Genomic DNA, 12455 nt, shown 5'->3' with positions numbered 1-12455 from the left:
TTTTTCTCCTTTGGAGCCATTACCTCTGTTAGTATTGGCATTAATTGCTCTCTCCCTCACTCCTTTTTTTTTTTGGCACAATGTTTCTGTTAATCTCCCCCTCTCTCCCCTTGGCATTCACCTCACACTCCTTTTTCTCTGTCAATTCCTCTAAGAGCTGAGAGGAATGGTATTGGAATGAGCTTAAACTGCGTTGTCTAAGCCTCCCAGGGTCCCCCCTCCTGCTTCTCTCTACTCTTTTAATTTTCCTTCTCGCTTCCACCTCTCTCTATCCATCTATCATCCCTTCAGCACTGTTATATGTTTGTAGACATAATAATTCCCTAGGAAGTGTTGGTTGTTAGGTGGCAAATGTTATATACCAGCTCTAAGCTACACTATCTGAAAATCACCCTCATAATGATGGTATCTCTCATCTTCTTTTTCTTGCATTCCCCAGTGAGCTGTCAGTGAGCCCACAGGGTGAGGTTGTGGTAACGCATATGGCAGGCTGTGGGGTCAGTGCAAGTTTGGGTCAGAACAGTACATGAAAGAAGATGAGCAGCCCATGCAGGTGCAGACGTCACTGGAATGTAATAGATATGGCAAGATACAGATAAGGTGCTAGGAAAAATCCATATACACGCAAAAACAACAGGTCTTTACTGTAAAACAGAATAATTACATGGGAAAAAGAGACGTGAGAGTTTGGCTTGTCATAAAATTAAACTATACCCTGTACAATGAGGGGATTAGTATTCCAGACACTGTTGTTTTTGTTATTTAATATATTTACAGTATATCCACTTCAAATAACATAACGTCTTTTGTTTTTGTACTTATAAATATGCACAAAAAAGTGTGTATTCTAAGCATGATTCCTTCACATAACTTGTATTTGTGCTACTATTAGTGCAATCAAATATATAATTTTGCATAGCAGCATTATGAAAAAGCAACAGAGGAGAGAAAGGTGGAAAGACCTAAAGCCAAATGCACAGATGCTCAGCTATGCTTTCAGTCCAAAGAAAACACACTGCTTTGGTCAAGGAGGACAGGGTCATTTTATAGAGCTCGACTTGCAATTCATCTTCTCAACTGTTCAGCTGTTGCTTTCTCTCTTTTTTACACTCGCAGGTCCATTCTTATGATACTCAGAAAAAACTGTACAGTTACATAAGCAGAGTGAATCAGAATATAAGCTATGTATTATTTTGTAGTCCAAGTTTGCTCTCTTTTTCTCTTTCGCTGAACGTGTACGGGACGGATGAACTCTATTCTTCCAAACGTTATTCTGTCAGTTGGTGTTTTAATGGTGGTGGTGGACAGCTCTGACTAACACGCCAATCCAAACCCTCCATGTGGGTTTAATTGTGTTGAGATCTGGTGACTGCAAAGGCTATAGAATATGATATGCATCGTTTTAATACTCATCAAACCATTCAGTGAGAATTCATATTCTATGTGATGGAGCATTGTCAACCTGGAAGAGACCACTCCCATTGGGATAAAAATATTTCATCAAAGAATAAAGGTGGTCAGTCAGAATATACCGTCTGTTTATCCTACTCTCCACTGATCACACTTCTCCACTTTTTCTCCTCTTGATCCCAGAGTTTTCCGTACTTCCATATGAAATCAAACGATATTTGAGTGTGCTATCATCATGACTTTGTGAACCAAACACTACATGATTAGTTTAATCCTTAATAGAGCACACAAGTTTATAGAACTTATCTTGCAGTTTGTTCATAGATAAATGGTAAAACTCAAAGTGCTTATTTTTTTTATTCAAATATACCCAGGCAATGATGGAAGCGACAATAAATAAGGTTCAGTTCAGGATCTAAAAGCATTAGATAGTCTACAAAAGAACAGGCTCCATTGTTTTCCCAGTTTATGTACCATCTCACCCACATTTGTGTGAAGGCCATGTGGGGGTGTTAAACACATAATCCTAATACTCGCCAAACGATTCCCTCAACCCCTTAGGGACTATAATATACTTTTTATTTGATTAAGCAAGGTTTCCTGGGGGGTCCTATCTGAACAAGCCACTGTAACTTAAGTCTTTATTTCTCCCATTTCTTTTCTGATGCAGAAAAAAATATTGTTTATATGGTGTATGAAGAAATGAGTGTCTGTGTGTATGTTGGCGCAAAACTGTGTGCATACAATGGATAATCTTTTTCTTTAGCATGTACAAAAGCACATGTATGGCAGTCTGTGAAATCCTTCATTTGTCTCTATGTGAACCTGTTTTGTATATGATATGAGGAGTATTTTTAAAGGAGCCATATATGTGCGAGTCTGTCAGTTAGCAGGTATCCATGTCTTAATAAGTTAGATATTCTTTTAACTCTAGCTTGTGATTAATTGACAGGCAGTTAGACCACATCATGGTGAATAACAGATGGCATTACGTAGACCGGATTAGCCAAGTTAAAGCTATTTTATTACACACTGCACTTATGAACTTACACTGCATAATGTGTGTTTTCATAATCTGTTTTGAGCTTCTACTACTGCTACTACAAATCTGAATTTACTTTGAAAGAAGAACATTTCTGCTTGAATTTTTAGTCAGTAAGGTTAAAAAAGTCAGCAAGGTTAAAAAATCAGAGCAAATATTAAATTCATTGCCTCATATGTAAAAGTGTAGGAATTCCCAGCATCACAGGAAAGCAGAGCTATAACGGAGGGATTCAGGAGTGATTTGTAGTTTCAATCCTGATGTGTATGTTTTGACCATGGACAGTGGTGGAATTCTCTGACTGTAGAAGGAAAAGTCTAGATGAACAAATGTGCAAGAGAGTGCTACTGCTGTCACCTGTGGTGTTGTCTGTTGCTGCTCTGACCTGAAAAATTTTATCTAATTAAAGAACATTTAAGGTATTAGGTCTTAAGATGATGTGAGCCAGATTTGGTGGAGATTAGACAAAATGTGGTTAATTTTTACAAAATTAGCGAAAATGGCACTTAGATGGAAGCATTTTCAGCATGTTATTGTAACTTTTGACCAGTAAGTGGTGCTATCATGAAATTTGTTGCAAAGCCTCGGGCCATGGTCCTGAAGATGCCTACCAAGATTTATGTCAGTGTACAGGGTTGTTGCTGAGGTACAGCCTCACATCCTGTTTGGCAGGTTTGCTGTCAGGTTTGCTGTCAGGTTTGTTGGCACATTATGGGCAGATCGTTTGGAATATCAACATTCTTTTGACGTCTATTGTCCAGATTGGTCTGAAGATGATGTATGCCAAATTTGGTGTTGATTGAACATAATTTGTGGGAGGAGAGAAAAAAAAAAAACATTTTTGACAAAATCAAACGTGGTCGACAGGAAGTACATTTGAATTTCAGATGTTGGTGTGCGTTCACTTCAGCATACTCCAGGGAATTGTAGAAAAAAAAGAACGGTGAATTTAGCACAAATTCTTCAAATGATATAAGGAATAAAATGAAAATTGATAAAGTTCTTGACCACAAGGTGGCACAGTTACAAAACTTCTTGGGTGCATTCAGGACATGGTCCAGAAGATACTTATCAAGTTTCGTGATGATAATTACATGCATTGCTGAGATACACCCTCACATTCTGTTTTTTTGTATTTGCCAGTGTGTTACAGGAGAACAGTTTTAAATATCAAAATTCCTTTGATAACTTTTGTTCAGACAGGTCTCAAGATGATGTGAGCCAAATTTGGTGAAGATTGGACAAAATTTGGAGGAGTAGCAAAATTGGTTAGATGTAAGCATTTTTAGCATGTTATTGTAACTTTTGACCAGTAGGTGGCACTGGCTTGAAATTTGTTGCATAGCCTCAGGTCATGGTCCTGAAGATGCCTACCAATTTGTGTCAGTTGGCAGAGCCACTGCTGAGATACAGCCTCACTTCCTGTTTGGCAGCTTCATTGTAAGATTCGTTGTCCCATTACGGGTAAACCATTTGCAGTATCAAAATTCGGTTGATAACTTTTGGGAGGCTTACTCTGAAAATGACTTGGGCCAAATTTGTTGATGATTGGACAAAACTTTTAGGAGTAGAAAAAAACAGTTTTTGACAAAATCCAAGATGACAGAAAATCTAATTAGGAAATTTAGATCATAGGGTGGGTTGAACTCGTCTTGACCCAGGGAATCCAGGGATTGGCTTTTAAAGTTTGGACACATGGTTCAAAAGTTATGACCATAATTGTACTTCCAAATTAGGCCCAACTTTGACCCGATGGCAGCGCTAGAGCGTTGGCAGCGCTTGGCCCAATTTGGTCAGAATATTCCTTAGCCCCTCCCCAATCAGTGTGCCAAATTTCACAGCTTTTTAACAAATGGTTCTATGGGCTTCCATAGACAACCTAACCAAGCATTGAAGGTGCATAAGAACCCTATAGTATAACAATAGGTTGTCTACACACCTTCAGTGCTTGGCCCCCTAAAAATGTAGAATAACAATAGGGTGCCTACACACCTTTGGTGCTTGGCCCTTTGATGATGATGATAATAATAATAATAATTCACCACAGTCCTCATTTTAACACAATGACAGGGTGCTGTTTCCTACATGCACATACTCCCGCAATTGTTTCTCATTTTTCTCATAGGTATAACTATTTTGAAATATTTTATTCTTGAAATCTTTACTTATCTTTTCATTTAGTGGCTTACTAGTGCTATATCTGGGGCATTAGGGCATGTTTTAAATAAATCATACACATATAATAGTTCAGTTGGGCTATGTTTCATGCAAAGAGTATGAATACAGTGACAAGTGATTAAATGTAAAAGAGGTGGGCAACATGAGACACTCTTTCCCAGCTAACCTAGCCAAGGTGATCAAGATTTGGTTTATGTCCAGGTAATGGTATTTATGTAAAGGCCCTTTCGGCTACCTTAATTAACTATCTTAATGTCTGTTCCCTTTGCTCCCTTTGGTGCCCTGTACAGTATAGGTCCCAATAGGGACTAGCCAGCAACTCATCTGCACACTAGACATGACCACTGTCATGTCTGGTCTCAGGAATTTTGCACAATTTTTTCTCGGAACCAAGCTGCGTCAGCTTGTAGTTCTGCACTTCTGCAGCAATTGCGGCATTCAGTTTTGCTTAGACTAGGACAATTGTCCTTCTGTCCTCCTGGGCCTTGGAGTGCTGTCTAGGTCCAGGCCCACCATGAGCCACTGTCCCATCAAGCACACCATAATGCCCACCTTTGGGTTGCTGGGATCACCTTCTTGCAGTACTTCCCTTGTACAGAGGTACTCCCTTTTCACCAGGCTGCTGATTCAGCTTGTTGTTTCAGCCATAGTGGCTGATGCTACTAAGGGTTTGAGGTCAAAGCCACATGCAGTAGAATCTGCTGACCACATTCTTGAGTTGTCCACAGTGAACAGCTGTGGACTATGAGGGATTAGGGGATTCTTAGAATGCTGTGCTAGTATCCTCACCTAAAGGATTGTCCACAGCAGCCAACCAGGCTTCCAGCTTGTGGTCTGTTGCTTAGATGGATATGTTGTATTCATACATCTTAGCTTACAAGCTCTTCCCTGGTTTCTCTGTAATAGATGTGATGGGAATGTAGCTGGTAAGGAGGCAGAAATTACCAACTGTATTCTGTCTCTTAAACAGTATGGATTTTGACAGCTTATTTATTTAAACTCATTGAAGCCTGGGCCACAATCAGGTCATCCATGATGGGTGTGTTAGGAGGTTGCCGGATGCCATACTTGAATATTGACCATTCTATAGTCCATCTGAACTGACTTCAGCATATTCATAGCTGGTGCAAATACCCTTCTCGAGCCTGTGTCACTGGGATGTGGAGACTCTCCGACTGAAACTGTTAGTAGTCCATCATAAGGTCCTCTAATCTTACTTAGGACATGATGCCAGGTTTGAACTAGCTCTGCAAGCTTGTGGATGATCACAGCACAATCTGGTCCCCCCTTATTCTGCAGGGCCTCTCTGATCAGCTGAATCAGACATGTACCATCTGAGGCATCTGTGTCTGTCAGGTGGCTTTCAAAATGAGCAGCAGTATGATTATGAACTATTTGATTCTTCTTCCATTGCAGTCCACACCCCTTGCTTAGTATGGTAATTTTTCCACACATTGATCTGTTTTGCTACAGTGTTTTTTTTCAAGTGCTTATTTTGCTCTGCTGAATTACTTTGCTGGGTCTGCATCCAGACTGTGGTCAACCAGTTGACGACCACTGACCAGGATCATTCATACTGTGCTATTTTCTAAATTTAATTTATTTAAAATTGAATGTTTTGTTGACATATACAACTGTCAAGTAAAACATTCAAGGCTATATCTTTTGTTTTGTATAAATGTATTTTGTATAATGTATACAAAGTATTCCTTCTTAAATGGCTAGGTCTGAAGCAATGAGCAATCGTTTCTTATTGCAGTGTTGATACTTCATCTCTGACCTCAGGCAACTGCCTCCACCCCTTGTTAAAATGTTTATAAAAAAGCCACCCAAAGCTGATTAGAAAACGATTTGTAATGAAGTGATGGAGCAATGTCAGATGTCACAACAATCGAGACAACCACTTAACTGCTATCTAATACCACTGTTATTGCTCCTGTGGCCTGATTTGTTATGTAGCTATGCCAGTGAGTTTGGTGTTCAGATAGAATTCAGGGCTCAGTCTTCCTTCCCTCTCTTCCATTGCCCAGAAGCTCATAACAGCAGTTTGCGCTTGATCTTCCCTTGTTGATATTTATTTATTTTCCTAACTGTGCATATTTTGTGGTTACATTAATAAGGCCTCCTGGTATATGGTGAAGAGCCAGAGAGCAAGTCTGCTTGTGCGGGCTGAGGCAGTGGGGAAGACCGGCGTCTGCTCCTAATTGAGGGAAAATGTGTAGCACATGGAGTTTGGTTGGCAGTTTGGTGAGGAGTGTGCATGTAAGTGTGTGTGGAGGGTGCTTGTGGTCTGTTTGTGTGCAAGTGGCAGGGCATCCAGGGAGCGTAAAAGGTTATGTGCACATTTATCATCTTGTGTATTCCATGTATCTTTCCAGACTCTTGGGCTTTAGTTGCACTCTTCTTTACAGAGATGCTAACTAAGAATTTATTTTTTTACTTTGTAGAATTTCATCCTCATAAAGTTGAATTGTTAGAAAGTGAAAGTTGAAAAAAAAAAAGAAAAAGAAGAAAGAAAAAATTGAAAGTAAGGAAAAGAGGAACTACTCTCTGGAAGTGTATAATCTCTTCCACCTCTAATGTTACTGTCCGTGGCAGGGTATTACATACAATCTGCAGTCCCGTCAGATCTAGCTGCCCACTTCGAAATAGCTGTTCTGTTTGCAGAATTAATAGCAATGGAACTAGATATCTGACAAGAATCACTACTTAATAAAAGATTAACTAATTTAGACACAGCATTTTTGTTAGCTATGTTTACGTGAAAGAAAGTAAGATCTGTGACAGTCTACATCATTAATGTGTTCCACACAGCACAAAGCTTTATTCTAGGAGGTCTAGGAAAATTCAAGCCACAAAAAAAAAAACTTTAACTGAACGTTTATACAGCTTGGGGTTTTTGCTTAAGTCACAATTTTTTTTTTTTGCAAAAGACTTGATACTTACAGGAGAATTATTGATTATTGTGGATTAATAGTGACATACTCCCTGTAAAATTATTAGATCATATCTTCCAATCAGTATCCAAGTTAAGGAGGAACTGCATATGAAGTGCAGAGTGATGCTTTGCAGCTGCATTTGAGTAATCAGTGATCATCTTCTTTATAGGCCATATCCAGTAGGGTGAGAGAAATGCACTGAAATCTGATCACTGATGCAGAGACACACACAAAAAAGACACACTCTTGCCAGTAGCAGCACCTCCGCTGTGTGAGATCCAGGAGCAGAGAGAGCAAAATGGGTTCATTTGAACTCCCTCTCTGCTAAAAGGGCTTTATTGTGCAGCCCTCTCTGCCTGAGAGGCTTAAGATAGGGATAAATATTGCAGAGACTGTGGAATTGCCAGGTGCCTTTTTCACACTTGGAAAATACTTTTCCAGCTTTTCCTTGACGTGGCATTAAAGGGGACAGGGCCAATGTATACTCAAGTTTGTGTAAATATTTAAATATGGTTATTTAAATATGACCACTTCTTTTGCACCTGAAGGTGATTCATAAGAAGTGTACTTATATTAGTTTTTTTTTTATACTTAATATAAAGATCACAAGTAACATTGTTTATAATTGAACATAGGTCTTATAATTACGCTTCAGGTTTTAGAATGGAATAGGTGCATTATCCTGGTGCAAGTACAATTAAATTAGTTCCAATGACTACTGTTAAGTCATGGCTAAATGTCTTAAAGGTAGTCATGGCTTAACGGTAGTCATGTAGCCATGACAGCAGTGATGATTTCAGAGCAAATTTCACTATTCAAAAACTATACTGAATTGATTTACAATATCTGCGTATTCTGCAGTAGTGCTGGATGGTATATCAATAAATAGGCAGCAAGTGAAGTGGTGGAAGCAGGAAGAATGGGCCAATGTAAGAATCTGAGTGACTTTGACATGGGCCAAACTGTGATGGCTAGACGACTGGGTCAGAGCATCTCCAAAACGGCAGGTCTTGTGAGGTGTTCCCGGTATGCAGTGTTTAGTACCTATCAAAATTGATCCAAGGAAGGACAACCGTTGAAACGGCGACAGGGTCATGGATGCCCAAGGCTCATTGATGCGCGTGGGGAGCAAAGACAAGCAAGTCTGGTTCGATCCCACAGAAGAGCTACTGTAGTGCAAATTGCTGAAAAAGTTAGGCTATGATAGAAAGGTGTCAGAACACACAGTGCACCACAGCTTGCTGTGTATGGGGCTGCGTAGCCGCAGACCAGTCAGAGTGCCCATGCTGACCCCTGTGCTCCACCGAAAGAGCCTACAATGGGCATGTCATCATCAGAACTGGACTATGGAGCAATGGAAGAAGGCAGCCTGGTTTGATGAATCACGTTTTCTTTTACACCATGTGGACGGCCAGGTGCGTGTGCATCACTTACGTGGGGAAGAGATGGCACCAGGATGCACTATGGGAAAAAGGTAAGCTGGCAGAGGCAGTGTGATGCTCTGGGCAATGTTCTGTTGGGAAACCTTGGGCCCTGGCATTCATGTGGATGTTAATTTGACAGGTACCACCTCCCTAAACATTGTTGCAAACCAAGTACAACCCTTCATGGCAGCAGTGTTCCCTAATGGCAGTGGCCTCTTTCAGCAGGATAATGCGCCCTGCCACACTGCAGAAATAGTTCAGGAATGGTTTTAAGAACATGAAAAAGTGTTCAAGGTGTTGACTTGGCCTCCAAATTCCTCAGAGCTCAATCCGATCAAGCATCTGAGGGATGTGCTGGACAAACAAGTGCAATCCATGGAGGCCCCACCTCACCACTTACAGGACTTGAAGGATCTGCTGTTAACATCTTGGTGCCAGATACCACAGAACACCTTCAGAGGTCTTGTGGAGTCCATGCCTCGACGGGTCAGAGCTGTTTTGGTGGCACATGGGGGACCTACACAATATTAGGCAGGTGCTTTTAATGTTATGGCTGTCAGGTCCATAAGTATTTGGACAGTGACACAATTTTCTTAATTTTGCCTCTGTACACCACCACAATGGATTTGAAATGAAGCAATCAAGAAGTGATTGAAGTTAAGACTTTCAGCTTTAACTTAAGGGGTTTAACAAAAATATTGCATTAACTGTTTAGGAATTACAGCCATTTTCACAGGCTCAGAAGTAATTGGACAATTGACTGATAAGCAGTTTCATGGCCAGGTGTGATCTGTTTCCTCTTTTTTTCATGACAGATTAAGGAGCTAAAAAGTCTGTAGTTGATTCCAAGCATTGAATTTGCATTTGGTGGCTGTTCACGGGAACTCTCAACATGCGATCCAAAGAGGTGTTGATGCAAGCGGAGGGGGCCATCATTAGGCTGAAAAAACAAAACAGACCTATCAGAGAGACAGCAGAAACTTTAGGAGTGGCCAAATCAACACGGAAGACAGCTAAAGTTAATGAATGCTGAATTCTTTCCTCGTTGAAGAAGAAACCCTTCACAACATCTAACCATGTCAAGAACACTCTGGAGGAGGTAGACATATCATTGTCAAAGTCTACAATCAAGAGATGACTTTATGAATGTAAATATAGAGGGTTTACCTCAAGATGCAAACCACTGGTAACACTGAAGAACAGAAAAGCCAGATTAGACTTTGCTAAAAACCTCTAAAATAAAGACTGACCAGTTCTGATGCAAAATTAACTTGTACTAGGATAATGGGAAGAGAAGAGTATGGAGAAGGAAAGGAAGGGCTCACGATCCAAAGCATACCACATCATCTATCAAACCTGTGGAGGAAGTGTTATGGCATGGGGATGTATGAAACTGCCAGTGGAACGGGGTCACTGATATTTGCTGACAGTGTGACTGCTGATAGAAGTAGTAGGTTGAATTCTGAAGTGTGTAGAGCTATACTTTCTGCTCAGATTCAGTCAAATGCTCCAAAACTTATAGGACGACGCTTCACAATACAGATGGATAATGACCCAAAACATACCGCGAAAGCAGTCCAAGGGCTGAAGGCAGAAAGACCCACAAACAAGCTGCAGTAAAGGACTGGCAAAGCATCACAAGGGAGGAAACTCAGCATTTGATGATGTCCATGGGTTCTAGATTTCAGGCAGTCATTGACTGCAAAGGATTTGCATTGAAATATTAAAAATAATCCGAATATTTACGATTGTTAGTGTCCAATTACTGTTGAGCCTGTGAAAATGGAGGGACTCTGTCAAAAATGGCTGTAATTCCTAAACTGTCAATGCAGTATTAGAAGTAGCTGATTTGATGTTAAATATTCTGTTAAAATTTTGTACTTAATCTTTAAAATTGTAAAATGTTACAATTTTTACAGATTTAAATTTTAATAAATTTAATTTTTTATAAATAATTTTTTAAAAGATAAAAACAAGATTAATTTGCTTTTGAAAGACATTAGTTGTTGTTTAGCAGTTTGTTAGCAAGCCTGTACATTGAGATATCAAGTTTTGTAAAAATACCTTTGAGAATATGATATTTGTCATCCTTCACCTGTGTTTGGCCATAAAAAAAAATACACATGCAGTGCTTTAAGGTCCCAAATTTAATTTGTAGTCACCCAGTGTACATCTGTGTTTATTTTTGGCCAAAATCATTGCTCGGAAAGTCGGAATGTCGGAAAAGGTGTTTGAATAAATGCATATGATTTTCTACATACTATTTGCAAATATTCAGTTAAATATAAATAGTAGAGAATGTATACCTGCCAAAAGTGATACGCTGCCAGTTCAAACATTTTTGTACAAATTTGCCAGTCAAACCAAGGTATATGTATACGTGAAATATGATATGCTTATTATTAAAAGTTTAGTGAATTGACAAATGTTAATTTTTTTGGTAACAATTTTGTTTTTATTTTATAATTTTATGATGATTTTATTTTATAAAAAAATATATAATTTTATTATTTTATCAAAAAAAATCTTTTTTTTTTTTCATAATCTAATTGGAAAAGACTAAAATCTTTATCACTCTAATTAGGCACTTGTAGCATGTTTTTGTTTTACACTTAATACTAGTGCTGTCAATTAGTTTCCACAAAGATTTAATGTTACTGTGGGAAAATAGATCTGAATCTGAAACGTTACAGTTTTTTTTGTTTGCTTAAGAAATCAGCTAAATTTTTTAATTGTTTTACAGTGTAGCACTTATTTGTTCTGTGGTGGGAAAAAAATTACAGGATAATCAAAATTCATATTTATTACAATATGCTTAAAAAGCCTAGCACAATAGCAGCAGCTACTCAAGTGTCCAGCTACCTTTTTCGAGTGCACGTAAGAAAGCAATATATAACAATACGTTAATTCATTCATTTACAGTAAGTGCTTTAACCTGGTCAGGGTTGTAGAACCAGACAAGTAGCATAATCAATCCACCTACTGGCATGTTATTTTGAGGAAACACAAGAACCCAGAGGAAACCCACACGGACATGGGGAGAACGTGTGAAACTCTACACAGACAGTAACCCGAGCTCAAGATGGAACCAGAGACCTTGGAGATATATAGCAATGCCATGAAATATAATTATAGAATGATATGTATCATATATAACCGTGTTGTGTGGCATTATTTCTGCTATCATGTGGCTTGTCATAGCTGGTGTATACCAGAGCAGTGAGCATATGTACATGAGAAGTGTAAGCTTAGTGGCTAGCAGTTACCAGATATTGCTGGAAGCCTAATTGAAGGAGCAGGAATAAATAGCCATGCATCCGCTGCATAGTAAGAGGGCAAACAGATGATGACATGGCTGAGTGAGAACATTGCAGATGTTGGCTTTCATAAGTAATATATTTTTCTAAGGTCACATTTGTCTCAAATTCTAATCTGAATGCCCTTTTAATAGCTTTAGAGTTT

The 12455-nt window shown here is 39.1% G+C and overlaps 1 protein-coding gene across 3 annotated transcripts in view; it reads left to right on the top strand.

Moving 5' to 3' along the window:
* Positions 1–12455, top strand: part of ttll5 (tubulin tyrosine ligase-like family, member 5) — an 81693-nt gene that overhangs the window by 15036 nt on the left and 54202 nt on the right. The window lies entirely within an intron of this gene.

Source organism: Pangasianodon hypophthalmus, chromosome 10 (assembly GCF_027358585.1).
Source record: "Pangasianodon hypophthalmus isolate fPanHyp1 chromosome 10, fPanHyp1.pri, whole genome shotgun sequence".
NCBI lineage: Eukaryota > Metazoa > Chordata > Actinopteri > Siluriformes > Pangasiidae > Pangasianodon > Pangasianodon hypophthalmus.
This window is presented reverse-complemented; position numbering and strand designations above follow the sequence as displayed.